The sequence below is a fragment of the Juglans regia genome, chromosome 7 (genome assembly GCF_001411555.2).
Source record: "Juglans regia cultivar Chandler chromosome 7, Walnut 2.0, whole genome shotgun sequence".
NCBI classification, from domain to species: domain Eukaryota; kingdom Viridiplantae; phylum Streptophyta; class Magnoliopsida; order Fagales; family Juglandaceae; genus Juglans; species Juglans regia.
Genome location: NC_049907.1, coordinates 20,506,699 through 20,519,865, shown reverse-complemented (window position 1 = coordinate 20,519,865; position 13,167 = coordinate 20,506,699).

Genomic DNA, 13,167 nt, shown 5'->3' with positions numbered 1-13,167 from the left:
TCCTAAAAAAAAGGAGATATGTTATGCATAGATGTCAGCTCCATGGAGAAGGGAAAGTCTTCACACACCAACCATTTGAGATGAGAGATTTTCACCTGTACTCTAATAAAGGCTTTTGATTCCATTTGGCCCCAAACTGATGGATTTGTTTGAAAGCAGGAACTCCAGAGAGAGCATACAAATTAGAGGTACCGCATAGGTACTTTATACCACACAACACATTTCACAACATATTTCACAATGTATGTTATAAAATAAGGATATTTTCGTAAAATGATGTTAGTTTTATAAGGTATTTTACAAAAAATACCCCTCCTTTTAAAACATTGTTGTGTAAAGTATTGTGAAAAGTGATGTGTGTTTTTTATTTTTCGGGATAAGTTTTGGGAACCGCTTTCACCAAATAATGTCATGCTCACTGCCAAAAACGTACTTATAGAAAAGCTATATTATCACCAATTTATGTTGCTGATAGGCCTCCTCTTCCCCCACAATGAAGGAAATAACTACAGGCTACAGCTATATTTTCTTTCCCTCTGTTAATAATTATCTTTCAATTTTTTCTTTCTTCAAATATCTTGCTACGTACATCTCCTTTATCTCATCATATTATGCATGTAGAATTACGCTATCTATAGCTCTGTTAAAATCTGCTGAATCCATCTTATGCTCATGATATATAGAACATGGTGAGACAAAGCCAACCAAGAACGACAAGGAGCTGGTCAAAGTTTATTCCAAGAAAAATAGTACATTGCAGTTTAGGCTGAGGGAAAAAAAGATGTCCTTGGCACCTTAAGCTTGTATTCAGGATCTGAGAAACATACAGAAAGCCTATGTCAAGTCTATATAAGATCATTGTGCAAAATATTCTGAGTAAGTGGTAGGGACAGAACTCTACAGCACCAAACTTTGAGGGCTCTTTTAAAGATTGTATTTTGATTCCTTTACTTGTGTAAGTTATCGTTGCCAAGTAGAAAAAAACAGTTCCATTAGAAAAAGCAGTTGGAGTAACTATCAGAGAAATGCAACACCTACCTGAATACTAGAGAGGAAAATAAAAGGGAATACTAACCTGGAGTAGAAGAACAACTTCTGAAAAGAAATCTTGGAAGCCGTATACATTTCAGCCTTACTTGCTGTTCTCTCTTAAATAAAGCTATGAAAAAGCTGGAGTAATGCGAAATTACTTTTCCCATTCCAGTGAGCTGTAGAGTTAATTATCCCTTATCATCCCTGGTATTCCTCCTCTCTATAATTCACTGGTATCATCAGGCCTATCCATCATTGGAAGAAGCAGTTTGACTTCGTCTGTACTAATAATATTAAAGGTTATATTGGAGACAACCTACAGACAACAAACTTATACAGATTGTTATATACGTGTGTATGCATGTATGTATGTATGTATATGTATATATAAGAGAATACGCGTGAACAAGAAACTCGTATTCTGTTTTTTAGTGTTTACTTGAAGTATGAAGCAAAGGTTAAGGCCTCGTTTAGTTATACAGTTCAGATAAGATGAGATGTTTTATTAAAATTGACTAAAATATTGTTATAATATAAAATTTTAATATTATTTTTGTTTTGAAATTTGAAAAAGTTAAATTGTTTATTACATTTTATTTGAGAATTTGAGAAAGTTGTAATGATTATACGAGACAGACATACTCAGAGAATTGAATAACTGTGCACCATACTCAGAGAATTCTCCTGTCCATGCAGCACATCTTCCACTCCTCTATTATGTTAATGAATAAAAATTCAAGATCAAGTTGAAATGAAAATTAGGCACTCAATATATAATTTTGGAAGCACGAAGCTTTACTCCAGTTCAGCCACATCATCCACTCCCCTATTATGTTATCAAATAAAAATTAAAACCACTACAATACATACTTTTGAAAGCATGCCTATTATCATCTACTACCTCATTATGTTATTAAATGAATGTTAACTGATATATTTAAATAAGTCAAAGTTTTCAAAATTAAAATAATATCTCTAATTAAATTAATAATTTACATTTAAAGTTAGCAGTTTTTAAGTACCTGACTATTATTCATTATTTTATTATTACTTTACACTTATTTTTTATTACTATTCAATATTCTATCATTATTTTTTTATGAGAAAAGATACTTACAACTGTGAATTGCGTAACCGCCGCGTAATCGTTTTGAAAAAAATGAATAAAACATGGAATCTACATGAAAAAAATTAATTTTTTAATAGCGGACCCCACTCTTTTTTAAAGCGATTACGCGGCGGTTACGCATTTTACAGTTGTATGTAGAATTATTCTTTTTTTATTACTTTTTTACTACTATTCACAGAATATTTCACTATCCAAATGCAAACTTTTTACCTGGCTGTTAAGATTGTAAATAATTAATTCTTTGTGTAGGCATCTAGAGCCATTCATTCAAGATTGCAAATGGTTAATTCTTACCTGACACTGCTTAAGTTCCGTCAACAAAAAAGTTTTCAGCTACATTAATTGTATACACAACTATAATACACAAAATTCTCTGGCTTTTCTAAAGATGCATATGCATAAGGTAACAATTTAAGTATGTGGAGGATGGGAAACTAATACCAAACGTTAATGTATAACTTCTAACTTGCAGAAAAATTATTAAAAGCATTTTGGGAGAGACTTGCTGTAGAATGATAAAGATGAAAGTAAATTGTTCCTGTGCTTTCTTCAATTTTGTCAGCCATTACACTCAAAAGAAGGAGAAGCACTTCCCATAGTGCAAACAGTAAGATACATTAAAATTCTTACCATTCAAGTTAATTGAGTCGAATTACTGTAATGCTCTGGGTCAGAAGAAAGACACATGTCACAGCCAGGAGAAACCAGTGATAATATATCAAGAACTTCCGAGGGTACGGTGCACGAGCCAAGGAAAATGTTGGGCTTAATATGTAAGACATTTCTCTCATGCTTGCTTACGTATTGGGCTTAATATAATGCTAATTGCATAACATACAAGCCAAGGAAAGCATGTGCAACGTTAACCAAGCACATGCTTGTACGCTCAAAATTTTGCAACGTTCCTCCTTATATATAGAGTAGATGAATGGAGCTAAAGAGCAAGCATTGGGTTCTAACGAACAAACCTTTTCAATGCATGGCAAGAACAATGGCACCAGAATTAATGAGAACGTTAGTTACAGAGCCCGTCCTGGGCTCAATTTCTAGCACCATATCGCCATTTTCAACATTGGCTGCACTCACAAGCTACTCATTGATCTCATTATTCAACATATAATGCTGCTGTAACATCCGAGCCCAGTAATAAGCCATTTTTAATTTTTTTTTATAAAAGTGGGCTCTACCCCACCAACCCAGGACCCACGCCCGTTTTTTTTTTCCTATTAAGTTGAGAAACCCAACTGCTTAAAAACTCCCCACCTTTCTCACGTCTCTTTCCGTTAGTCTCATGCATGTCTCTTTCCTCGCATCCTTTCTAGGGTTTTCCTTACTCCCTATATATTTACACGTTAACCTCATATTTTCGTACAACCCTCAATCCCATGTATACATATATATATATATATCGAACATCCTCAACCCTAGACTCAATTGCCGCCGCACCACCTCTACCTTCAGTCCCAAGCTCCTCTCGGGTTTTCCTTGTTGTCGTAAGCATGGTAGTTCCTCCACAAGTTACCAGCTTTCGTCGCAGCCATGCACCACCGAGAACCAACACCTCGCAGTCGCAGCAACAAACTGTTGCGTTGGGGACGTTCATCTTTCGGGCGAGCTCAGCAACCTCGAGCAGCACACACGCACGACCAATAGTGAATCAACACCTTCACATAGTTGCCGCCCGGTTCATCCACCCCACAAAAAACCTCTGTCCAGACCCACCACCATGCCCAGCCACACGAACCGCCTCCCAACGCCTCCTGTAGCCTCCGTTGCAAGCCATGAAACTCCCTTATTTTAGACAACCGAAACAGAGTAGCCATGGCACAACCAAACCACTGCCCTTAAGCCATTACCCACCTAGCCACATAAGGCACCGTTGGCTGTAGAAGACGTCGGAGGACAAGGCCCAACCATTAGACGTTGCCCTGGTCGACGCACAACCCCATATCGTCGCACGCCTCGTTGCATCACGTGCTCCGCCGAGATCACCACCGCTACGTCGCACACTGCCACGTGATTCCTCCGTGATGCTTAATTATTGTTCGACATTTTTTAGAAAAATTCTGAAAAAGCTAAGAAGTCTAGGTAAGGGGGTTCCTATGCTAGACTTTGCATTAAAATAAAATGAGTTGAGGTTGACTTTTTAGGAAAATATACATATCTGGTTATGAAAAGAAAGTTGAACTACCTCAGTTATTTGTTCTGCATTATTCATGAGATTCTGTTTAAGAAGAAAGTATTTTCTGTTATGACTGGTGTAGACATGAGCTTATTTTTTTACATTCTGTTTTTGAACTGTGAAAAGAGAGTGAATATGAAATTTTATGCATAAATTATGTTGTGATATGATTTTGTTCTTAATGAATAAGCACTTGTACCCTCGGACACTTATTCCGTTACGAACATCACACCTTGCTAAAACCTCCTACTCTTGTTCTCCAGCTGAATCATCAAAATTATCTGAAAAATAATTGGAGATAAGGGGTGAGTTATCAACAACTCAGTAAGCAGATGACATATACTAGTGTGTAAACATGAGCATTTATAGAGTTCAGAATGCAGAACAGAATATTTTCTTTCATAATGCAGAATCAGAATATTGTTTTCAAAATGCAACGTCAGAGCATGTTATAAAAATATCAGATTGAAAGTTTGAAAATATTCATAATCAAAATTCCTTTGGCATAATATAAACTGAAACATCACATCTTATCTTATCATATCAGAACAAATACCATGTTTAACTCTCATGGTAGGGTTGTGCAAATCCCAGTAGCTAACCGAGCAGAAACAGAATGTGAATATTCCCCTTATTCATTCTCGGAGCCCCGAGTGTGCACATAGTAAAGACCACCCAGAAAACCACTTTGTTTCCAAAGTGGGTGCACCAGAAACAGAAAAGTTGGTACCAACCCGAACAGAGGCCATAGTTTTACACCCGTGGTGAGGTCAGAACGGAACATAAATGTTCTTCTGGAATTTCAGGCGTTAGGCAAGATATCTTCTGAAATTTGAAGGGTAGGATTTTTATAGATCTTCTGAAATGGTCATGTTGATTGAGGTTCGTTTCGGTTTTGGAGACCGCATATAAGGCTTTTGACATGATTGAAGGTTTAGAGTCTAGAGTTATATAGTTACTACTATTGCGTGTACAATTTTTTATATGTATTTATGTTTGTTTTACTATTACCACCATTTGCTTATTTTGTACGAACCCTTTATTTTTGTAATGATTTTTAATAATCCAAGTTGTCAGGATGCCACCTCATCGTTGGGAAAGAAGTGTATCGAGTATGAATGTGACAAATGATGAATGAGGATGCACCATAGAACAGTTTAATCGAATGCATCCTCCCACCTTCGATGGTCGAGGCGACGCAACCTTAGCAGAAGACTGGATCTAAGACATTGAGGAGATACTCCGCATTATAAACTGCACGGATGAACAGAAGGTTCTATACTCTGCTTTCAAACTAACGGGAGAAGCAAAAAGATGGTGGATTTCTGAAAGAACTATCAGAGAAGCGGAAGGGATGGAAATAGTCCGTTGGCTGCACTTCAAGCAGATTTTTTTGGAACGCTTTTTCCCAACCTCAGTCTGAGACGACAAGGCTATGGAGTTCGCTAATTTGGTACAGGGAGCTATGACAGTACACTAGTACGCAACTAGATTTATTGAGTTATCACGTTTCGCTGCATATTTGATCCCTGATGAGGAGAAGAAGGATCGTAAGTTTGATCAGGGGCTGAATGAAAAGATTTACGAACGAAGTGTGGGCTTTCAAATCTGAAACTTTTCAGAGTTGGTGAATAAGACCACAGTATTTGAACGGAGACTTCAAAGAAGCGCTACACTATTGGAACAGAGGAAGAGGACTGGAAAAGGAGGGTCTCAATCTGCAATGGATTAAGGGCCGTGGAAAAGGAGAAATGATGGGAGTAGCTCGGTGAAAAAGCAAATGCAAAGAAATCAATCGAATAGCCTCTGTAAGTTTTGTAATCGTGCACCTACTGGAGAGTGCAGAAGGGAAATGGGGGCGTGCTTTTGATGTGATAAGACTGGACATCTTATCAGGGAATGCCCTTTGTTGCTGACAGACAACAAGAAGCCTAACCCACATCCAGGTTCCCAACAAGCGAATCAAGGAAATAATCAACATAGAATGGGACAGGCACGAGTGTTTGCACTGACATCTGAAGATGCTGAGAACGACAACAATGAGATCACAGGTACCTCACTCTATTTTTCTCTTTGAAATCTTTTTAATTGAGTTCAGATTAGTCATGCTTGTATGGAACTGTTCTAATAGGATAGCTTAGAATATTGAAGTTTGGTTGAAAGTAGATTTTCTGAGGATTCGAAATTTGTACATCGAGGCTATTCACGACGTAAGCTTGAGACTTTTGATTATACAATATTATTTTGGGGGTTCTCTATTAGTAGTCGTGGCAAAAAAAAAAATGTACAAACTGGATAGATGTGGAGGTTAGTTTTTTTTTTTTTTTTCGATGTATATGATTGAGATTCAATGTTTTTAGGACTATAAGTTATTAGGGTGGGTAGAGGAAGCATGGTTGTAGTGATATGATAGTGTGAGAGTTTATTTCGTTGGTTATTCCAGTTTTATTTTAGGTGGAGATGTTGGAATTTATTTTTGGTCTTTAACTGCATTATGGAGGTTTATATTCTAGATTTGAGAAGGGCAGTGTGACTGAACGTGTATGGCTAGGAAAAATATGGGAGAATACGATCGACAATATTGGAGGGTAAGAATTTGGAATATTAGGTTCGACAATTCCGAAATATTAATTAAGTTCGACAGTATGATTAATGAATGGGACAGGCATGGAATTGATGTAACGGATAAATAATTAGGCCTTGCTTGTGGTACTAGCGAATTTCGAGGACGAAATTTTTTTAAGGGGGGAGAATGTAACATCCGAGCCCAGTAATAGGCCATTTTAATTTTTTTTTTAATAAAAGTGGGCTTTACCTGATCACCCCAAGACCCACGCCTGTTTTTTTTCCTATTAAACTGAGAAACCCAACTGATTAAAAACTCCCCACCTTTCTCACGTCTCTTTCCGTTAGTCTCATGCACGTCTCTTTCCTCGCATCCTTTCTAGGGTTTTCCTTACTCCCTATATATTTACACGTTAACCTCATATTTTCGTAGCCCTCAATCCCATGTATATATATATATATATATATCAAACATCCTCAGCCCTAGACTTAGTTGCCACCGCACCACCTCTACCTTCAGTCCCAAGCTCCTCTCGGGTTTTCTTTGTTGCCGTAAGCATGGTATGTAACGCCCGTCCTTGTGGTGAGACTTTTTACAAAATATTTTTATAAAAGGCGACAGAAATTACCGTCCGATTTAAAACTTTTCATTTGCATACCCAGGGTGCGAGACTCCACGTTTATAAAATGAAATGTGCTTTAGGATAAAACAGGTTTACAACGGAAAACATTATTTTTTTACAATAAAAGGCCTCTTGTACATTTAAAACTTGTGCCTAGACTTCTGTGCTCTTTCCCATGGGCTGTGTCCATCCCGGTCATGCAGTTCCTGTAGGGGGAGGGACATGCATAAAAATTAAAATGAGTCGAAGACTCGTAAGCATTACTTCATACAGTTAAAATATAACAATATAGGTTTTCATTTATGCATTCGTCATTCATACATACTATTACGTGCATGCATACGTGTCATATGTGCATTCATTTGAAAACGTCACTGGATGAGATTTTTCTCTTTTAAACATGGGCTTTCATTTCGTAAAATGTTTCTCCCGTCAGTGCCTTCATTTCTTCAAGAATTCGTGCATGTTTACGTGCATACGTGCGTTCTTTTGAAAACGTCACTGGACGGGGTTTTTCTTTCAAAAGGCTTTCCTTTGTTTAAAACGTGTCCCCTGTCAGTGTCTTCATTTCTTAAAGGTCCATGTATTCGTGCGTTCGTACATACATGCATTCATCCATTCGTCTTATCACTTTCATAGGTCAGTACACACTGTTACACCCTGTGTGTTGGGGTTAGCGGTCTTCCTTTGGACCCGGATTTCTGCCCTTGGCCACGGGTTGGGAATCCCTTTTCAGTCAGAGGCAGCACTGGGTGTACAACCAGTACTACTTACCCAGCATTGCAATCTGCCCATTTATTGGTGCCCTTTTCATTTATTCATGTGGCCGTTACGTATCTTCATACATCTCATGCTTTCATTTCTTTCTTACTTTTCATTCATTCGTTCATGTCAGCTCAAAAGAGCTGGAGCTTTCATTCGGTTCATTCTTTCATTTAACAGTCCTTTCGTGAGAAAACGTTCATTTTCATGAGAAAACATTTCTTTTCATAAGAAAAACATCGTTTGGGGCGTGAGCCCAAAAATCGTCTTTCCTTTTTCAGTCCATTTCAGTCATATCCTTTATTTAACAGTTTGTTCGTGAAAACGTCATTTAAGAACATACATGGGCTTAAACGTAAGCTTTTATGGCATCTATAAGCGTCACCTGGAACATCGTCAATCATGGCATCCACAAGCATCACCTCGTGGCACACATGAGAGCGTCGGTTCGTAGGATCCATAAAAGCATCCGTTGTCATGCCTTTCATGCATTTTCATCAGTTTATGGATTTTCTTAGAAAATACATACAATAGATACAGCGTATAGTCATCCATTCACATGCGTACAATTAATACCGTGAGTGCGTAAACAGGGACTGCCAAGGAGGGGCAATACATACTTATACCTTTGAACAATTAGCATCTTCTTCCGTAAAACATCTTTCGTTTCTTTTCGTAAGCATCTTAAAGGAAAAGCGTTTCTTGTAACTTGGAAAACTCTAGAAGAGTATGAACGTAACACTTACCTGGACTCCATGCTATTTGCATGTCATGCAGTCCATTCATGTGCTTCTCAGATGGCAACCTACATGCATATACATACCTTAGCGTCATTTTCTATCTAATGCATAAGCAACTTAAAACTAGAAATAGAACTATGCTTCACTTGGAATACTCTCATTCTATCCCGTGCACTTACGTGCCCTTTACTATGCTAAACCCTTCGAGGACCACTTACGGTCACCACATCTTCCAACTCAAAGTCTTGCATCGAGTGCTTATCCACTAAAGTGAATCCATGATTCACCTTAGGATTAAGACACTAAGACATTCATCTTACTCTTCACTACCTTCATGATTCCGACTGATGGACTCACGCACCCCAATCCTAACAATACGCCCGTCACTACCTTCATGCATCTTAGCCCACACTAAATCCTCATTCCCATCCATACAAGCCACACGGCTCTAAGCCACTCGGAGGCTTAAGCACCATGTAACTGTGTTAAGGACATATTACCCATTACATATGGTGAATCCGTCCGGCACATGTGTCTAACCAGATTACACATGTACATTACCTCTTTATCATCTAAGATCAACATATCATACGTTGACCAACCGCTTGTGTAAACAAGCACCATACTCTGATATAAATCTTCTCTTAACCCGGCATAAGTGAGCGGTATAAAGTATTTTTAATAAGTCACGTGGGGACACCACATTGTAGTGTCCGTTAATTGGACAAAGTGAGCGGTATAAAGATACATAGTACATGTAGGGCATGCATATTTATATATTTTTTTTCTACATAAAGCACCTAAACTCCACTCTTTTGAGGTCAAGTTTGACTCAGTCCAAATCAATAGTACTACCCCAGATTTTAAATTCCAGCCAGTACTGAAAGTGAAGGCACCCTCAAGTCGATAAAGTCATTGTGGAAACAGACACAACCAATCCAAATTTATAAATGTGGAAATTAGAATATTGTTTTCAAAATGAAGCGTCAGAGCATGTTATAAAAATATCAGAGCGAAAGTTTGAAAATATTCATAATCAAAATTCCTTTAGTATAGCATAAACTGAAACATCACATCTTATCTTATCATATTAGAACAAATACCAAGTTTAACTCCTGTGGTAGGGTTGTGCAAATCGTAGTAGCTAACTAAACAGAAACAGAATTTGAATCTACCCTTTAATCATTCTCGGAGCCCTGAGTGTGCACATAGGAAAGACCACGCAGAAAACTACTTTGTTTCCAAAGTGGGTGCACCAGAAACAGAAAAGTTGCTACCAACCCGAACAGATGCCACAGTTTTACACCCGTAGGGAGGTCAGAATGAAACAGAAAAACAGAATGTTATGTCAGAGGTTTTTCAAAAATCAAATCAAATCATATCAGAGTATAGAAAAACTTCAAAACAGAACAAAATCATATCACAGCATAATTTATGCATAAAATTTCATATTCGCTCTCTTTTCACAGTTCAGAAACAGAATGTAAAAAAATAAGCTCATGTCTACACCAGTCATGACAGAAAATAATTTATTCTTAAACAGAATCTCATGAATAATGCAGAACAAATAATCTTTTCAATTTTTTTTTAATAAGTCACGTGGGGACACCACATTGTAGTGTCCGTTAATTGGACAAAGTGAGCGGTATAAATATACATAGTAGACGTAAGGCATGCATATTTATATATTTTTTTCTAGGTGAAGCACTTAAAACTCCACTCTTTTGATGTCAAGTTTGCCTCAGTCCAAGTCAATAGTACAACTCCAGATTTTAAATTCCAGCCATACTGAGAGTGAAGGCACCCTCAAGTCAATAAAGTCATTGTGGAAACTAACACAACAAATCCAAATTTATAAATGTGGAAATTTGAATATTGTTTTCAAAATGAAGCGTCAGAGCATGTTATAAAAATATCAGAGCGAAAGTTCGAAAATATTTATAATCAAAATTCCTTGGGCATAGCATAAACTGAAACATCACATCTTTCCCTATTATATTAGAACAAATACCATGTTCAACTCCCGTGGTAGGGTTGTGCGAATCGCAGTAGCTAACCGAGCAGAAACATAATGTGAATCTTCCCCTTATTCATTCTCGGAGCTCTGAGTGCGCACATAGGAAAGACCACGCAGAAAACCATTTTATTTCCAAAGTGGGTGCACCAGAAACAGAAAAGTTGGTACCAACCCGAACAGAGGCCACAGTTTTACACCCGTAGTGAGGTCAGAATGAAACAGAAACAGAAACAGAATGTTATGTTAGAAGTTTTTCAAAAATCACATCAGAGTACAGAAAATCTTCAGAACAGAACAAAATCATATCACAACATAATTTATGCATAAAATTTCATATTCGCCCTCTTTTCACAGTTCAGAAACAGAATGTAAAAAAATAAGCTCATGTCTACACCCGTCATGACAGAAAATACTTTCTTCTTAAACAGAATCTCATGAATAATGCAGAACAAATAATCTTTTTAATTTTTTTTAATATCACTTGGGGACACCACATTGTAGTGTCTATTAATTGGACAAAGTGAGCGGTATAAATATACATAGTAGACGTAGGGCACGCATATTTATATATTTCTTTCTAGGTAAATCACCGAAAACTCCACTCTTTTCAGGTCAAGTTTGCCTCAATCCAAGTCAATAGTACTACTTCAGATTTTAAATTCCAGCCAAGACAGAAAGTGAAGGCACCCCCAAGTCGATGAAGTCATTGTGGAAACTGACACAACCAATCCAAATTTATAAATGTGGAAATTAGAATATTGTTTTCAAAATGAAGAGTCAGAGCATGTTATAAAAATATCAGAGCGAAAGTTCGAAAACATTCATAATCAAAATCCCTTTGGCATAGCATAAACTGAAACATCACATCTTATCTTATCATATTAGAACAAATACCACGTTTAACTCCTGTGGTAGGGTTGTGCAAATCGTAGTAGCTAACCGAACAGAAACAGAATGTGAATCTTCCCCTTAATCATTCTCGGGGCCCTGAGTGTGCACATAGGAAAGACCACACAGAAAACTACTTTGTTTCCAAAGTGGGTGCATCAGAAACAGAAAAGTTGCTACCAACCCGAACAGAGGCCACAGTTTTATACCCGTAAGGAGGTCAGAATGAAACAGAAACAGAATGTTATGTCAGAGGTTTTTCAAAAATCACATCAGATCATATCAGAGTATAGAAAATCTTCAAAACAGAGCAAAATCATATCACATCATAATTTATGCATAAAATTTCATATTCGCTCTCTTTTCACAGTTCAGAAACAGAATGTAAAAAAATACGCTCATGTCTATACCAGTCATGACAGAAAATAATTTCTTCTTAAACAGAATCTCATGAATAATGCATAACAAATAATCTTTTTATTTTTTTTTAATAAGTCACGTGGGGACACCACATTGTAGTGTCCGTTAATTGGACAAAGTGAGCGGTATAAATATACATAGTAGACGTAGGGCATGCATATTTATATATTTTTTTCTAGGTAAAGCAACTAAAACTCCACTCTTTTGAGGTCAAGTTTGCCTCAGTCCAAGTCAATAGTACTAATCCAGATTTTAAATTCCAGCTAGTTTTGAAAGTGAAGGCACCCTCAAGTCGATAAAGTCATTGTGGAAACTGACACAACTAATCCAAATTTATAAATGTGGAAATTAGAATATTGTTCTCAAAATAAAGAGTCAGAGCATGTTATAAAAATATCAGACCGAAAGTCTGAAAACATTCATAAACTGAAACATCACATCTTATCTTATCATATTAGGACAAATACCATGTTTAACTCCTGTGGTAGGGTTGTGCAAATCGTAGTAGCTAACCGAATAGAAACAGAATGTGAATCTTCCCCTTAATCATTCTCGAAGCCCTGAGTGTGCACATAGGAAAGACCACGTAGAAAACTACTTTGTTTCCAAAGTGGGTGCACCAAAAACAGAAAAGTTACTACCAACCCGAACAGAGGCCACAGTTTTACACCCGTAGGGAGGTCAGAATGAAACAAAAACAAAATGTTATGTCAGAGGTTTTTCAAAAATCACATCAGGTCATATCAGAGTATAGAAAATCTTCAAAACAGAACAAAATCATATTACAGCATAATTTATGCATAAAATTT